Below are 19,194 nucleotides of genomic sequence, written 5' to 3'. Positions count from 1 at the left end.
CTTTAGTACTTCGAGGTTATTTTAAACACACCTGATTTGGTGTACTTCAGAGGGTAAAACATGAACGTTAAGGCTTGTTACCGGGTGCCTACAACTTATAGAATACTTTTATACACTTGCGAGTGTACATATATTTATAAACGGAAATCTTGTGGTCTATTAATATATTGAAATGATTGTTATGATAAACCTATGAACTCACCAACCTTTGGGTTGACACTTTAAAGCATGTTTATTTTCAGGTATTAAAGAAATCTTCCGCTGTGCATTAGCTCATTTTAAGGATATTACTTGGAGTCATTCATGACATATTTTGAAAGATGTTGCATTCGAGTCATTGAGTTCATCAAGATTATTATTAAGCCAATTATAGTTGGATGTATTATGAAATGGTGTGCATGCCGTCAACTTTCGTTGTAAAGAAAGTTTGTCTTTTAAAAACGAATGCAATGTTTGTAAAATGTATCATATAGAGGTCAAATACCTCGCGATGTAATCAACTATTGTGAATCGTTTATAATGTATATGAACGGGTCCTTTCATATACATTAAATATCGTTACAACAATAATCGTTACATATATGTCTCGTTTCAAAATCATTAAGTTAGTAGTCTTGTTTTTACATATGTAGTTCATTATTAATATACTTAATGATATGTTTACTTATCATAATATCATGTTAACTATATATATAACCATATATATGTCATCATATAGTTTTTACAAGTTTTAACGTTCGTGAATCACCGGTCAACTTGGGTGGTCAATTGTCTATATGAAACCTATTTCAATTAATCAAGTCTTAACAAGTTTGATTGCTTAACATGTTGGAAACACTTAATCATGTAAAATAACAATTTCAATTAATATATATATATATATATATATATATATATATATATATATATATATATATATATATATATATATATATATATATATATATAAACATGGAAAAGTTCGGGTCAAATTCTATATCTTTTCTTTTAATGTCAGCGTAGCTCTTTTGTCGACTTTGGGTGGTTTTCAATCGTTGTTGAATTTGGATGATCTTCTCGGTAGTTTCTTGTATTATCTCCAGACCCGTAATCTGTCTATCCCCCACTTCACTCCAACAAATCAGAGACCTGCACTTTCTACCATAAAGTGCTTCAAACGGCGTCATCTCAATGCTTGAATGGTAGCTGTTGTTGTAGGAAAATTCTGTTAACGGTAGATGTCGATCCCAACTGTTTCCGAAATCAATAACACATGCTCGTAGCATGTCTTCAAGTGTTTGTATCATCCTTTCGCTCTGCCCATCAGTTTGTGGATGATAGGCAGTACTCATGTCTAGACGAGTTCCTAATGCTTGATGTTGTAGTGACCCGAACTTTTCCATGTTTATATATATTAATTGAGATTGATATTTACATGATTAAATGTTTCTAACATGTTAAGCAATCAAACTTGTTAAGACTTGATTAATTGAAATATGTTTCATATAGACAATTGACCACCCAAGTTGACCGGTGATTCACGAACGTTAAAACTTGTAAAAACTATATGATGACATATATATGGATATATATATATAGTTAACATGATACTATGATAAGTAAACATATCATTAAGTATATTAACAATGAACTACATATGTAAAAACAAGACTACTAACTTAATGATTTTTAAACGAGACATATATGTAACGATTATCGTTGTAAAGACATTTAATGTATATATATCATATTAAGAGATATTCATACATGATAATATCATGATAATATAATAATTTAAAATCTCATTTGATATTATAAACATTGGGTTAACAACATTTAACAAGATCGTTAACCTAAAGGTTTCAAAACAACACTTACATGTAACGACTAACGATGACTTAACGACTCAGTTAAAATGTATATACATGTAGTGTTTTAATATGTATTTATACACTTTTGAAAGACTTCAATACACTTATTAAAATACTTCTACTTAACAAAAATGCTTACAATTACATCCTCGTTCAGTTTCATCAACAATTCTACTCGTATGCACCCGTATTCGTACTCGTACAATACACAGCTTTTAGATGTATGTACTATTGGTATATACACTCCAATGATCATCTCTTAGCAGCCCATATGAGTCACCTAACACATGTGGGAATCATCATTTGGCAACTAGCATGAAATATCTCATAAAATTACAAAAATATGAGTAATCATTCATGACTTATTTACATGAAAACAAAATTACATATCCTTTATATCTAATCCGTACACCAACGACCAAAAACACCTACAAACACTTTCATTCTTCAATTTTCTTCATCTAATTGATCTCTCTCAAGTTCTATCTTCAAGTTCTAAGTGTTCTTCATAAATTCTACAAGTTCTAGTTACATAAAATCAAGAATACTTTCAAGTTTGCTAGCTCACTTCCAATCTTGTAAGGTGATCATCCAACCTCAAGAAATCTTTGTTTCTTACAATAGGTTATCATTCTAATACAAGGTAATAATCATATTCAAACTTTGGTTCAATTTCTATAACTATAACAATCTTATTTCAAGTAATGATCTTACTTGAACTTGTTTTCGTGTCATGATTCTGCTTCAAGAACTTCGAGCCATCCAAGGATCCGTTGAAGCTAGATCCATTTTTCTCTTTTCCAGTAGGTTTATCCAAGGAACTTAAGGTAGTAATCATGTTTATAACATCATTCAATTCATACATATAAAGCTATCGTATTCGAAGGTTTAAACTTGTAATCACTAGAACATAGTTTAGTTAATTCTAAACTTGTTCACAAACAAAAGTTAATCCTTATAACTTGACTTTTAAAATCAACTAAACACATGTTCTATATCTATATGATATGCTAACTTAATGATTTAAAACCTGGAAACACGAAAAACACCGTAAAACCGGATTTACGCCGTCGTAGTAACACCGCGGGCTGTTTTGGGTTAGTTAATTAAAAACTATGATAAAATTTGATTTAAAAGTTGTTATTCTGAGAAAATGATTTTTATTATGAACATGAAACTATATCCAAAAATTATGGTTAAACTCAAAGTGGAAGTATGTTTTCTAAAATGGTCATCTAGACGTCGTTCTTTCGACTGAAATGACTACCTTTACAAAAATGACTTGTAACTTATTTTTCCGACTATAAACCTATACTTTTTCTGTTTAGATTCATAAAATAGAGTTCAATATGAAACCATAGCAATTTGATTCACTCAAAACGGATTTAAAACGAAGAAGTTATGGGTAAAACAAGATTGGATAATTTTTCTCATTTTAGCTACGTGAAAATTGGTAACAAATCTATTCCAACCATAACTTAATCAACTTGTATTGTATATTATGTAATCTTGAGATACCATAGACACGTATACAATGTTTCGACCTATCATGTCGACACATCTATATATATTTCGGAACAACCATAGACACTCTATATGTGAATGTTGGAGTTAGCTATACATGAAATGTCCCGTTCTTATTGATTAAAAACGTTCCATATTAATTGATTTCGTTGCGAGGTTTTGACCTCTATATGAGACATTTTTCAAAGACTGCATTCATTTTTAAAACAAACCATAACCTTTATTTCATAAATAAAGGTTTAAAAAGCTTTACGTAGATTATCAAATAATGATAATCTAAAATATCCTGTTTACACACGACCATTACATAATGGTTTACAATACAAATATGTTACATCGAAATCAGTTTCTTGAATGCAGTTTTTACACAATATCATACAAACATGGACTCCAAATCTTGTCCTTATTTTAGTATGCAACAGCGGAAGCTCTTAATATTCACCTGAGAATAAACATGCTTTAAACGTCAACAAAAATGTTGGTGAGTTATAGGTTTAACCTATATATATCAAATCGTAACAATAGACCACAAGATTTCATATTTCAATACACATCCCATACATAGAGATAAAAATCATTCATATGGTGAACACCTGGTAACCGACAATAACAAGATGCATATATAAGAATATCCCCATCATTCCGGGACACCCTTCGGATATGATATAAATTTCGAAGTACTAAAACATCCGGTACTTTGGATGGGGTTTGTTAGGCCCAATAGATCTATCTTTAGGATTCGCGTCAATTAGGGTGTCTGTTCCCTAATTCTTAGATTACCAGACTTAATAAAAAGGGGCATATTCGATTTCGATAATTCAACCATAGAATATAGTTTCACGTACTTGTGTCTATTTTGTAAATCATTTATAAAACCTGCATGTATTCTCATCCCAAAAATATTAGATTTTAAAAGTGGGACTATAACTCACTTTCACAGATTTTTACTTCGTCGGGAAGTAAGACTTGGCCACTGTTGATTCACGAACCTATAACAATATATACATATATATTAAAGTATGTTCAAAATATATTTACAACACTTTTAATATATTTTGATGTTTTAAGTTTATTAAGTCAGCTGTCCTCGTTAGTAACCTATAACTAGTTGTCCACAGTTAGATGTACAGAAATAAATCGATAAATATTATCTTGAATCAATCCACGACCCAGTGTATACGTATCTCAGTATTGATCACAACTCAAACTATATATATTTTGGAATCAACCTCAACCCTGTATAGCTAACTCCAACATTCACATATAGAGTGTCTATGGTTGTTCCGAAATATATATAGATGTGTCGACATGATAGGTCGAAACATTGTATACGTGTCTATGGTATCTCAAGATTACATAATATACAATACAAGTTGATTAAGTTATGGTTGGAATAGATTTGTTACCAATTTTCACGTAGCTAAAATGAGAAAAATTATCCAATCTTGTTTTACCCATAACTTCTTCATTTTAAATCCGTTTTGAGTGAATCAAATTGCTATGGTTTCATATTGAACTCTATTTTATGAATCTAAACAGAAAAAGTATAGGTTTATAGTCGGAAAAATAAGTTACAAGTCGTTTTTGTAAAGGTAGTCATTTCAGTCGAAAGAACGACGTCTAGATGACCATTTTAGAAAACATACTTTCACTTTGAGTTTAACAATAATTTTTGGATATAGTTTCATGTTCATAATAAAAATCATTTTCTCAGAATAACAACTTTTAAATCAAAGTTTATCATAGTTTTTAATTAACTAACCCAAAACAGCCCGCGGTGATACTACGACGGCGTAAATCCGGTTTTACGGTGTTTTTCGTGTTTCCAGGTTTTAAATCATTAAGTTAGCATATCATATAGATATAGAACATGTGTTTAGTTGATTTTAAAAGTCAAGTTAGAAGGATTAACTTTTGTTTGCGAACAAGTTTAGAATTAACTAAACTATGTTCTAGTGATTACAAGTTTAAACCTTCGAATAAGATAGCTTTATATGTATGAATCGAATGATGTTATGAACATCATTACTACCTTAATTTCCTTGGATAAACCTACTGGAAAAGAGAAAAATGGATCTAGCTTCAATGGATCCTTGGATGGCTCGAAGTTCTTGAAGCAGAATCATGACACGAAAACAAGTTCAAGTAAGATCATCACTTGAAATAAGATTGTTATAGTTATAGAAATTGAACCAAAGTTTGAATATGATTATTACCTTGTATTAGAATGATAACCTACTGTAAGAAACAAAGATTTCTTGAGGTTGGATGATCACCTTACAAGATTGGAAGTGAGCTAGCAAACTTGAAAGTATTCTTGATTTTATGAAACTAGAACTTTTGGAATTTATGAAGAACACTTAGAACTTGAAGATAGAACTTGAGAGAGATCAATTAGATGAAGAAAATTGAAGAATGAAAGTGTTTGTAGGTGTTTTTGGTCGTTGGTGTATGGATTAGATATAAAGGATATGTAATTTTGTTTTCATGTAAATAAGTCATGAATGATTACTCATATTTTTGTAATTTTATGAGATATTTCATGCTAGTTGCCAAATGATGGTTCCCACATGTGTTAGGTGACTCACATGGGCTGCTAAGAGCTGATCATTGGAGTGTATATACCAATAGTACATACATCTAAAAGCTGTGTATTGTACGAGTACGAATACGGGTGCATACGAGTAGAATTGTTGATGAAACTGAACGAGGATGTAATTGTAAGCATTTTTGTTAAGTAGAAGTATTTTGATAAGTGTATTGAAGTCTTTCAAAAGTGTATAAATACATATTAAAACACTACATGTATATACATTTTAACTGAGTCGTTAAGTCATCGTTAGTCGTTACATGTAAGTGTTGTTTTGAAACCTTTAGGTTAACGATCTTGTTAAATGTTGTTAACCCAATGTTTATAATATCAAATGAGATTTTAAATTATTATATTATCATGATATTATCATGTATGAATATCTCTTAATATGATATATATACATTAAATGTCTTTACAACGATAATCATTACATATATGTCTCGTTTAAAAATCATTAAGTTAGTAGTCTTGTTTTTACATATGTAGTTCATTGTTAATATACTTTATGATATGTTTTCTTATCATACTATCATGTTAACTATATATATATATCCATATATATGTCATCATATAGTTTTTACAAGTTTTAACGTTTGTGAATCACCGATCAACTTGGGTGGTCAATTGTCTATATGAAACATATTTCAATTAATCAAGTCTTAAAAAGTTTGATTGCTTAACATGTTGGAAACATTTAATCATGTAAATATCAATCTCAATTAATATATATAAACATGGAAAAGTTCGGGTCACTACAATACAGGGTTGAGGTTGATTCCAAAATATATATAGTTTGAGTTGTGATCAATACTGAGATACGTATACACTGGGTCGTGGATTGATTCAAGATAATATTTATCTATTTATTTCTGTACATCTAACTGTGGACAACTAGTTGTAGGTTACTAACGAGGACAGCTGAATTAATAAACTTAAAACATCAAAATATATTAAAAGTGTTGTAAATATATTTTGAACATACTTTGATATATATGTATATATTGTTATAGGTTCATGAATCAACCAGTGGCCAAGTCTTACTTCCCGACGAAGTAAAAATCTGTGAAAGTGAGTTATAGTCCCACTTTTAAAATCTAATATTTTTGAGATGAGAATACATGCAGGTTTTATAAATGATTTACAAAATAGACACAAGTATGTGAAACTACATTCTATGGTTGAATTATCGAAATCGAATATGCCCCTTTTTATTAAGTCTGGTAATCTAAGAATTAGGGAACAGACACCCTAATTGACGCGAATCCTAAAGATAGATCTATTGGGCCTAACAAACCCCATCCAAAGTACCGGATGCTTTAGTACTTCGAAATTTATATCATATCCGAAGGGTGTCCCGGAATGATGGGGGATATTCTTATATATGCATCTTGTTAATGTCGGTTAACAGGTGTTCACCATATGAATGATTTTTATCTCTATGTATGGGATGTGTATTGAAATATGAAATCTTGTGGTCTATTGTTACGATTTGATATATATATAGGTCAAACCTATAACTCACCAACATTTTTGTTGACGTTTAAAGCATGTTTATTCTCAGGTGAATACTAAGAGCTTCCGCTGTTGCATACTAAAATAAGGACAAGATTTGGAGTCCATGTTTGTATGATATTGTGTAAAAACTGCATTCAAGAAACTGATTTCGATGTAACATATTTGTATTGTAAACCATTATGTAATGGTCGTGTGTAAACAGGATATTTTAGATTATCATTATTTGATAATCTACGTAAAGCTTTTTAAACCTTTATTTATGAAATAAAGGTTATGGTTTGTTTTAAAAATGAATGCAGTCTTTGATAAACGTCTCATATAGAGGTCAAAACCTCGCAATGAAATCAATTAATATGGAACATTTTTGATCAATAAGAACGGGACATTTCAGTTGGTATCCGAGCGTTGGTCTTAGAGAACCAGAAAATTTGCATTAGTGTGTCTTATCGAGTTTGTTAGGATGCATTAGTGAGTCTGGACTTCGACCGTGTTTTCTTTAAAAATGATTGCTTAACATTTTTGTTGGAAACTATATATTATTAACATGTATATATTATATGATATATTAATCTCTTTACATGTTTGATATTGTGTGATAGATGTCTACCTCTAGCACAAATCCCATTGACTCACCTAATAATAACGAAGAGTCGAATATATATTGGACTGATTCACAAGTTCCCGAAGAAGAACCGGAAGAAGAATCAGAACCGGAAGAAGAATCAGAACCGGAAGAGGAGGAACCGGAGGAGGAAATAGAACCGGTGGGGGAAATAATAAAACAGTTAAGTAAAAGAAAATCCTCAACCAACCGACCAAGGTTAATTATGGTCAATGGTGTTTCCTCCAAGGTAGCAAAATCTTGGGAGGATTACCAATTCTCCGATGAATCGGATTCCGACAAGAATTCCGATGATGTTATAGAAATTACCCCAACTGAATTTAAAAAGGCAAAAGAAAATAATAAGGGAAATGGCATAAAAATAGAGAAATCTAATTCCAACCCCGATGAACTTTATATGTATCGTCAACCCCCGAAGCCCTTAAGTTGTAACAATGACCCGGGAACCTCTAAACCACCAGGTTTTTCTAAACCAATGTGGAAAACGACGGCTCGTATTAGGGGAACATCATATATCCCTAGAAACTTGGCAAAACGAACCAAAACCGAAGAAGAAGAAACAAGCGAGTCGGAATAAGATAGTTGTATTCGTGTGGTGTAATATATGTAATATAGTGTGCTTATGCTTTATGATATATGTAAAAATTGCTTGTATTAATAAGTATTTTTTTTTATGAATCTAACTCTTGTCTATTTTACAGTATAAAAACACAAAATGGATAGACAACCCAATATTTTAAGAGACCTACCCGGAGACATGATTGATGAAATCTTGTCTAGAGTCGGTCAGAATTCTTCGGCACAACTATTTAAGGCGAGATCAGTTTGTAAGACATTCGAAGAACGTTCCAAGAATGCCTTGGTTTATAAAAGGCTTTCGTTCGAAAGATGGGGGATATCACATTGGGAAATCCATAAGTTACGATGTGTTTACTTTGACGCTTATATTGCGGGGAACCCAAATGCTATTTTACGCAATGGGTTAAGAAATTATTTTGACTCAATATATCCGAATATTGGACTTCGTGATTTAGAAAAAGCGGCTAACATGCAACATAAAGAAGCATGTTATGCTTACGGATTAGTAATGTTCGCTTCTCACCAAAGTGAGAACAAGAACATCGGGCTACAACTATTAAACAAAACGTTCCCACAAGTGACGGAGTCGGTAATTGGGGTAAGAAATGAGGTTTTTAGATTGTTTCGGGACTGTTGGACATTACGTAACCCTCGTTCCTTTGACGACGTTACAACACGCTGTCTTATCAATGGCCATAACGGTTATGTTCCACAAGACCAAGGATGGGAAGTAATCCTAGTAAAACCAGAATGCATGACTTGTTTCTGGACGTATGAATTACGTGTCTTTATTGCCTTTGCTGAACGACTTGTGTACTAGCTAGAATTATCTTCACAACCATCTTGTATCAAATTTATTGTGTGCTATATTTCATGCTATATGTAAAATAAGCGATATTGTAAGTTTGTAAAATATTGTGTAAAAGTTTGAACGCGAAATATTATTATAATCAGTTTTTCATATAGAATTGTAGTAGTTGAATTGTATATTAGCTACTAAGTATGAACTTAACGGGTAGGTACTACCCGAATTTAAACTTATAAAACGCTAATATGAAGAAAAAGCTTTTATAAATGAGTTCATATTATGCTACGAAATACTATTAACTACTCTTAATATTCTGTATGATTAACTTGTTCCATTTGACTATTTTGAAGGAAATGGCACCGACTACTCGACACACCGTGAATATGAATGAAGAGGAATTCCGTACTTTTCTAGCTTCAAACATAGCCGCAGTACAGGCTGCACTACATACCAACAATAACTTTGGATCTAGCAGTACAGGAAATCGTGTAGGATGCACCTACAAAGAATTCACTGCCTGCAAACCTTTGGAATTTGATGGAATCGAAGGACCGATCGGATTGAAATGGTGGACCGAGAAGGTCGAATCGGTATTTGCCATAAGTAAGTGTACTGAAGAGGACAAAGTGAAGTACGCTATGCATACCTTCACAGGTTCTGCGTTAACATGGTGGAATACCTATCTAGAGCAAGTGGGACAAGACGATGCGTACGTACTACCGTGGTCAGCATTCAAGCACTTGATGAACGAGAAGTACCGTCCCAGAACCGAGGTTAATAAGCTCAAGACAGAACTTAGAGGGTTACGAACCCAAGGATTTGATATTACCACGTACAAAAGACGATTCACAGAATTGTGCCTATTGTGTCCGGGAGCATTCGAAGATGAGGAAGAGAAGATCGACGCGTTTGTGAAAGGATTACCGGAAAGAATCCAAGAAGATATAAGTTCACACGAGCCCGCCTCCATACAACAGGCATGTAGAATGGCTCACAAACTAGTGAACCAGATTGAAGAAAGAATTAAAGAACAGACTGCTGAAGAGGCCAATGTGAAGCAAGTCAAAAGAAAGTGGGAGGAAAACGGTGATAAGAATCACCAATACAACAACAACAGCAATTACAACAATAATCGCAACAATTATCCCAACAATCGCAACATCAATCGCAACTACAACAAACGGCCCAACAACAACAACAACAACAACAACAACAACAACTACAACAATCATCCCAACAACAATAATAACCGCAACAACAACAACAATCAGAAGCAGCTATGCCAAAGGTGTGAAAAGTATCACTCGGGGTTCTGCACCAAATTTTGCAACAAGTGTAAAAGAAATGGTCATAGCGCGGCGAAGTGTGAGGTCTACGGACCAGGGGTTAATAGAATGAAAGGAACAAATGGTGTCAGAACGAGTAATGGCGGAGCAAGTAGTGTCGGAGCAAGTTATGCCAATGTAGTTTGTTATAAATGTGGAAAACCGGGCCACATTATTAGAAATTACCCGAACCAGGAGAACACGAATGGACAAGGCCGCGGAAGAGTTTTCAATATTAATGCGGTAGAGGCACAGGAAGACCCGGAGCTTGTTACGGGTACGTTTCTTATTGACAATAAATCTGCTTACATTTTATTTGATTCGGGTGCGGATAGAAGCTATATGAGTAGAGATTTTTGTGCTAAATTAAGTTGTCCATTGACGCCTTTGGATAGTAAATTTTTACTCGAATTAGCAAATGGTAAATTAATTTCAGCAGATAATATATGTCGGAATCGAGAAATTAAACTGGTTAGCGAAACATTTAAGATTGATTTGATACCAGTAGAGTTAGGGAGTTTTGATGTGATAATCGGTATGGACTGGTTGAAAGAAGTGAAAGCAGAGATCGTTTGTTACAAAAATGCAATTCACATTATACGAGAAAAAGGAAAACCCTTAATGGTGTACGGAGAAAAGGGCAACACGAAGCTACATCTTATTATTAATTTGAAGGCACAAAAACTAATAAGAAAAGGTTGCTATGTTGTTCTAGCACACGTCGAGAAAGTACAAACTGAAGAAAAGAGCATCAATGATGTTCCCATTGCAAAAGAATTTCCCGATGTATTTCCGAAAGAATTATCGGGATTACCCCCACATCGATCCGTTGAATTTCAAATAGATCTTGAACCAGGAGCTGCACCAATAGCTCGTGCTCCTTACAGACTCGCACCCAGCAAGATGAAAGAACTGCAAAGCCAATTACAAGAACTTTTAGAGCGTGGTTTCATTCGACCAAGCACATCACCGTGAGGAGCTCCTGTTTTGTTTATCAAGAAGAAAGATGGTACATTCAGGTTGTGTATCGACTACCGAGAGTTGAACAAACTTACCATCAAGAACCGCTACCCACTACCGAGAATCGACGACTTATTTGATCAACTACAAGGCTCGTCTGTTTATTCAAAGATTGACTTACGTTCCGGGTATCATCAAATGCGGGTAAAAGAAGATGATATTCCAAAGACTGCTTTCAGAACACGTTACGGTCATTACGAGTTTATGGTCATGCCGTTTGGTTTATGAAAGGACCCGTTCATATACATTATAAACGATTCACAACAGTTGATTACATCGCGAGGTATTTGACCTCTATATGATACATTTTACAAACATTGCATTCGTTTTTAAAAGACAAACTTTCTTTACAACGAAAGTTGACAGCATGCACACCATTTCATAATACATCCAACTATAATTGGTTTAATAATAATCTTGATGAACTCAATGATTCAAATGCAAAGTCTTTCAAAATATGCCATGAATGACTCCAAGTAATATCCTGAAAATGAGCTAATGCACGAAGATTTCTTTACTACCTGAGAATAAACATGCTTTAAAGTGTCAACCAAAAGGTTGGTGAGTTCATAGGTTTATTATAACAATCATTTCAATATATTAATAGACCACAAGATTTCCGTTTATAAATATATGTACACTCGTAAGTGTATAAAAGTATTCTATAAGTTGTAGGCACCCGATAACAAGGCTTAACGTTCATGTTTTACCCTCTGAAGTACACCAGATCAGGTGTGTTTAAAATAACCTCGAAGTACTAAAGCATCCCATAGTCAGAATGGGGTTTGTCAGGCCCAATAGATCTATCTTTAGGATTCGCGCCTACCGTACATAGACAAGTAGCTTAATGTTACCAAGCTAAGGGTATATTTCTAGTTTAAACCCACATAGAATTAGTTTTAGTACTTGTGCCTATTTCGTAAAACATTTATAAAACAGCGCATGTATTCTCAGCCCAGAAATATATATAAAAAGGGAGCAAATGTAACTCACCATACTGTATTTCATAGTAAAAATACATATAACGTCATTTAACAAGTGCAAGGTTGGCCTCGGATTCACGAACCTATATTAAGTATATATATTTATATGTTGGTCAATATCTGTCTAACAACTTAGGTCAAGTCGTAGTGTATCACAATCCTAATGCTCGAGACTGACATGCAAAAGTCAACAAAAGTCAACTTGACCCAAAATGACTTCCAAAATCTATACATGTTTATTATATAACTTATATATAGTCGTTTTATATATTTAAATATATTTATCAGATCTTATTATACTAAATAATACCAGTCATTTATTAATAAATAAAAATTTATATTTAAATTTATATATGATAAAAATATACTTTTATATATCTCAAGTAATAAAATTTATAAAATTCACTTAATATCATAAAAATATAATGGTATGTATTATTAATGTAATTATATTACGTGTGGTAAAAATATCTTTGTACGCATATTTATTTGATTAAATAATATTAATAATAATAATAATGATAAAAATAATAAAATGATAGTTTCAATAAAAATATTAATTTTTAGTAATAAAGATAATTTTATTAATAACATCAACTGATAACAATTATAATAATTGTTTTAATAATAATATTAAAATTAATAATAATTCAGTTGACCATATCTTTTAATCCGTTCATCGAACCCACACGATTTCTAAATGAAAAGTTATTAATTTTTCTTTAGCTTTTCAACGACATGCATATCATATACCTTATCTCAGTAGCATATATATCAAATTCGTGATTTATCATAAACTATTTAACGACGAAACTAAGCATACAAACATGCATAATCATATATACTCGAGCACTAGTCAGGGATACACTATTAATATATAAAAGATAAGATATGAATGCTCACGTATCAATATTGTGATTCAATATTGCAGGAAAGTACGTAGACGCAATGAAAATGATAAACGTTAGGTTGACCTCACGAGCAATACCCTCGAACAATACCCATAACCTCCATAGCTATAACCCATAATTTCCTTAGCTCTATCTCGTTTGAAAACCTATTTTGAAATCGTCTGAATATAACTCCATTGTAGTATTTTATGTATACTAATAATATCTTGAAATAATACTAAGTAAATATATATATGTAATTTGATTGAGAGAGTTTAGAGAAATATATTTTCAAATTTCTATGAAATAATGAAACCTATTGAATTCTATTTATAATAGATTTTTGAATTATTAAAGTGAATTATTAAAGTATGAATTATTAAAATGAATTATTAAAATATTAATTATTAAAGTGAATTATTAAAGTATGAATTATTAAAGTGAAGTATTAAAGTATGAATTATTAAAGTGAATTATTAAAGTGAATTATTAAAGTTAAAGTAAAGTAAAAGTAAAGTAAAAGTAAAGTAAAAGTAAAGTAAATGTAAAGTTAAAGTATAGTAAAAGTATAAAACTATGTACGTATAATACGCGTATAAATATATTTAATATTAATTTAAATCGTTATATCATAAAACATTTTAGAAAAGTAGAATTATATATATTCATAATAGGTTTCAAGTTTTTAAATTACAGTCTGTTGGTGAAGCATGGGATAAAGTCCAAAGGTTTAATAAACGTATGAAATCATCTTAATGAAAAATGTCGAGTTACTTAACTTGTCGATATCCAACATCTAAGTTATTTACACTCCACGTTCTTACTTATAGATCACTTTACCATTTTCCAAATATTGTCAAAAAGAATAGATTTCTTAAATCACAGTGGACCTCATAACATTGGCTCGTAATCATATCATAATGTATCTGATAATTCAATCATTTGATATTATCTCTTAATTCTGTCGATAAATATATCGAAAAAAATATGTTCATGTAAAGTATCATATATATCAAATACTTTGTTAATGTTTTCAGTTATTATATATTATATATACATATCTATATACACATAATTGTTCGTGAATCGTCGAACACGGTCAAAGGGTAATTGATTACATGAATGTAGTTCCAAACTTTTTGAGATTCAACATTACAAATTCTGCTTATCGTGTCGGAAACATATAAAGGTTAGGTTTAAATTTGGTCGGAAATTTCCGGATCGTCACAGTACCTACCCGTTAAAGAAATTTCGTCCCGAAATTTGATCGAGGTCGTCATGGCTAACTTTAAAAATGTTTTCATGACGAATATGAGTTGATAAATAGAGTTTTATCATCATTGAGTAATATCGATAAAACAATTTGATTACGCGAAGAGTATAAGTAAAGTTATCGCAAGAGAGTGAAATGAGTAAACGTATATTCGTTTTAACCGATGACGTAGTTATGATTGATTTTCGGAATTCATGGAATTTAAAGAAAATCTTTGCAATAAGATTTGGTTCTTCGGCGATTAAGGAAATCATGATCTTATTTGATTAAATGCGATAATCTGTCTCGATTTCTCTGTCTGATATTTTACTATAAATCCACCCCCTTCGTTTTTTTATTTCCACAGCTCACACCTTCTAGTCTTTCTCCCCAATTCATACTTTAAAGCATTCGTTAATATGCTTCATCCAGTATTGATTCTTGATATACTCTTAACTTTCATATCTGTCATTCTTCTTTTTCATCTACCACCGGAGGAAGTTATTTTCTTCTACCATTACCTTGGGGTTATTGTGTTTTTCATTCTCCCGTGTCTTTATATTGCTATACGCATTGATATACAAGGTTTGTAATTTCGGGGTTGTTATCGGGCTTTATATTCTCCATTATATTTCAGAGCTTCATGCTTTCGTTTTCTCTTCCCGACCTTAAGTCAAGTGGATAATGGTCCAGAATTTGTAGATATGAATTTTTGGATGAACATAGTTAATGTTCCAAGAAGAAAATCGTAATGGCACGATCTTGATTTGGCAAATTACCAGAATATCCGAAAATATAGAGCTATCAAGATGATATGTTCTTAATATGTTTGGAAATTGGGTAGAATGTAAGAGTCGTGTAAATAGTACATGATGACGGTATGTTCTGTGAATCATCACGTTCCATTAGAAACTCAGTATGACTTACTGTAATATAATCACATTGATCAAGTGTCATTATATTATACTAACTCATGCTTCAGTTCCCAACACTACTTCAAAAAAACATTCCTATTTTAAATTCGAATTTTTTTTCTTCAGAATTTAGAAACTAACACAGTTTCTTTTTATGTTGTAACGCAGATATTGTGAATAGATAGAATATTTCGGATAAGAATAGTTGTGAAAATATCTTCAGGAATATCGAAGATATTTATAATAAAAGATACGATGATATCTTAGAATTCTTAACATAGATGGATGATGAAGAAGATTTGTCTGTGAAGGTTTAGAATAAGAAGTAAGGTGTTTGCTAACGATTTTAGTAGACACTGAATCATTTGGATCCTTTGAAGGCAGGTTTAATCTTTGTGATTTGTCCACAGCCTCCTTCATGGTCTGCTCAATCCATTTTCCAGTATCAAACCTTCTCTTTTTCTCAGCTTTACCACCATACTATTCTTTATCATCAAACTTTTGACTGTTAAAGTCGTTTACAGTTTTTGCTGCTTCATCAGCATTTTTCCAATTTCGGAGAACTAGTTCATAGTTTGGGATGTTTTTCAGAAAATTCACATTCGAAGTATGTAAGTCTAGGAGATAGACGTTATATGTATACATATAACTTTTGACGTAAAATTGTCGCGGAATTCAAAATACTGATTGCTAATTCCCAGTAGTTGGTGTGACAATTATTGTTACAGGATGTAGGTAAGTACATGATGGGGTTTTAATGAATAAGTATAGTGGCTTTTCGGAGAGGCTTAAGTCGAAGGTTAATGAAGTTGTTGATAAGTTTACTGCTAATGTGGCGAGATATGAAAGGTTCCCCGGTAACAATGATGAAGGGGTAATTGTTATAATAAGGTTTATTCGTATAAACAAATGAAGGTGATTTGTTGAAGCTATGACAAAACTATCTATTTTGGAAAGAGATTGAAAAATTATATTTAGTAATAAATATCAAAGGATCTGACAAGGATACGTGTTAAACTATAACTTTGATTTCGACAGCTTTTCAGGTGCATGACAGTGGGTAATGTGTGGTTGGATCATCATCTCGCATGTCTTTAAGAATTTTGAAGTGTTTGAACACATATTGTAATTGTTAATATACATATGATGTTCTAAGATTTTGAATGATACAAATATTTTGTGAGTTCCATGAATAGAAATGAGGTTCTAGGACAGTTTTGAAGTCAAAGTATAGTTTTGAAAGATGTAGAAATCTAAGAGTGATGATTTCGGTTATATCTTGAATCGAATTCTGAGATTTCAAAATCAGAATATGTAATTAGATTTTGAATGAGTATGGTTGTTTTGATTTCTATAAAAGAATGTATATTGTTGTGAAAGAAGGGAGTATAATGGATGATTTGCTGAATCTTATTCGAAGAATGTAACATATTAATTGTGAATTTATATATCTCTCGGGTATTACCTACCTGTTAAAAAAATATTTCACAATTAATATTTTGTACAAAAGAATTTTATTACAGTCTTTATGGAAATATATATGTGTATATTTCTTCAGATGTAATATAGATATAATGAGTTAATATTAAATTAAACTCATTTGATTTATGGTTAAGGCTAGGATAGATAATTTCTAAACTTTAGAAATTACATAATCGTCGTAGAATGTTTTCCCAATGAAGTTATGAATCAATACTTCATCGTTGTGGTATTCCTTGGTATCTACATGGCGTATGACGTCGATGCTCGTGGGACAGATTGTGAAGTTGAGGTTTGCGATGCGGTTGTTGTTGGTGGTGGTAATGGCATTGTTGATGTTGTTGATGGTGGTACTTGTTATGCTGCTGATGCTGGTGTTTGTAACCTTTGCACCATATTCTCCAAAGCCACTACCCGAGCGCGAAGCTCGTTGACTTCTTCTATTACACTGGGGTGATTGTCGGTTCGGACGAGAGGATAGATAAGATCTAGAATTTGGTGTAGTATATAATCATGACGAGATACTCTGGAAATGAGAGAGAAAATGGTGTTTCGGACAGGTTCGCCGGTAAGTGCTTCAGGTTCATTGCCAAGAGGGCAATGTGGTGGATGAAAGAGATCACCTTCTTCTTGTCTCCAATGGTTAAGTAGGTTACGAACCCATCCCCAATTCATCCAAAATAGATGATGGATAATTGGTTGATCCATTCCGGTCACACTGCTTTCGGAACTTGAGTGGAATTCCATTTCGGAATCCGAGGGACTTGAACTAATGACGAATTCCATTTCATACGATTGAATAAAGAATTTTTCTTTGATATGAAATGATTTTCCGGCTATCGGATGGTATTCTAATTATATAGAGCAAAAGGTTTCGTAGATTACGGAGGAATTTACGAAATATGTCAGTCAAAGTTTACAGTAACAGATACGCTAAGATATGAATTAGCAGATACGCTAAGATATGAATTTTGTCTATACACTATTCATGCAATCAATACAATAAGATGTGTCTAGACTAAGAATGATAAGCAGGTAATTTCCGACAAAAATGATGAGCAAAACTTTTGACATGCAAACACGGTCGAAGTCCAGACTCACTAATGCATCCTAACGACTATCAGTTAGACACACTAATGCAGACCTGGTTCGCTAAGACCACCGCTCTGATACCAACTGAAAGGACCCGTTCATATACATTATAAACGATTCACAATAGTTGATTACATCGCGAGGTATTTCACCTCTATATGATACATTTTACAAACATTGCATTCGTTTTTAAAAGACAAACTTTCTTTACAACGAAAGTTGACGGCATGCACACCATTTCATAATACATCTAACTATAATTGGTTTAATAATAATCTTGATGAACTCAATGACTCGAATGCAAAGTCTTTCAAAATATGCCATGAATGACTCCAAGTAATATCCTGAAAATGAGCTAATGCAGAGCGGAAGATTTCTTTAATACCTGAGAATAAACATGCTTTAAAGTGTCAACCAAAAGGTTGGTGAGTTCATAGGTTTATTATAACAATCATTTCAATATATTAATAGACCACAAGATTTCCGTTTATAAATATATGTACACTCGCAAGTGTATAAAAGTATTCTATAAGTTGTAGGCACCCGGTAACAAGCCTTAACTTTCATGTTTTACCCTCTGAAGTACACCAGATCAGGTGTGTTTAAAATAACCTCGAAGTACTAAAGCATCCCATAGTCAGGATGGGGTTTGTCAAGCCCAATAGATATATCTTTAGGATTCGCGCCTACCGTACATAGACAAGTAGTTTAATGTTACCAAGCTAAGGGTATATTTCTGGTTTAAACC

The sequence above is a fragment of the Rutidosis leptorrhynchoides genome, chromosome 4 (assembly GCF_046630445.1).
Source record: "Rutidosis leptorrhynchoides isolate AG116_Rl617_1_P2 chromosome 4, CSIRO_AGI_Rlap_v1, whole genome shotgun sequence".
Lineage (NCBI taxonomy): Eukaryota > Viridiplantae > Streptophyta > Magnoliopsida > Asterales > Asteraceae > Rutidosis > Rutidosis leptorrhynchoides.
Note: the sequence above shows the minus strand (reverse complement) of the source record.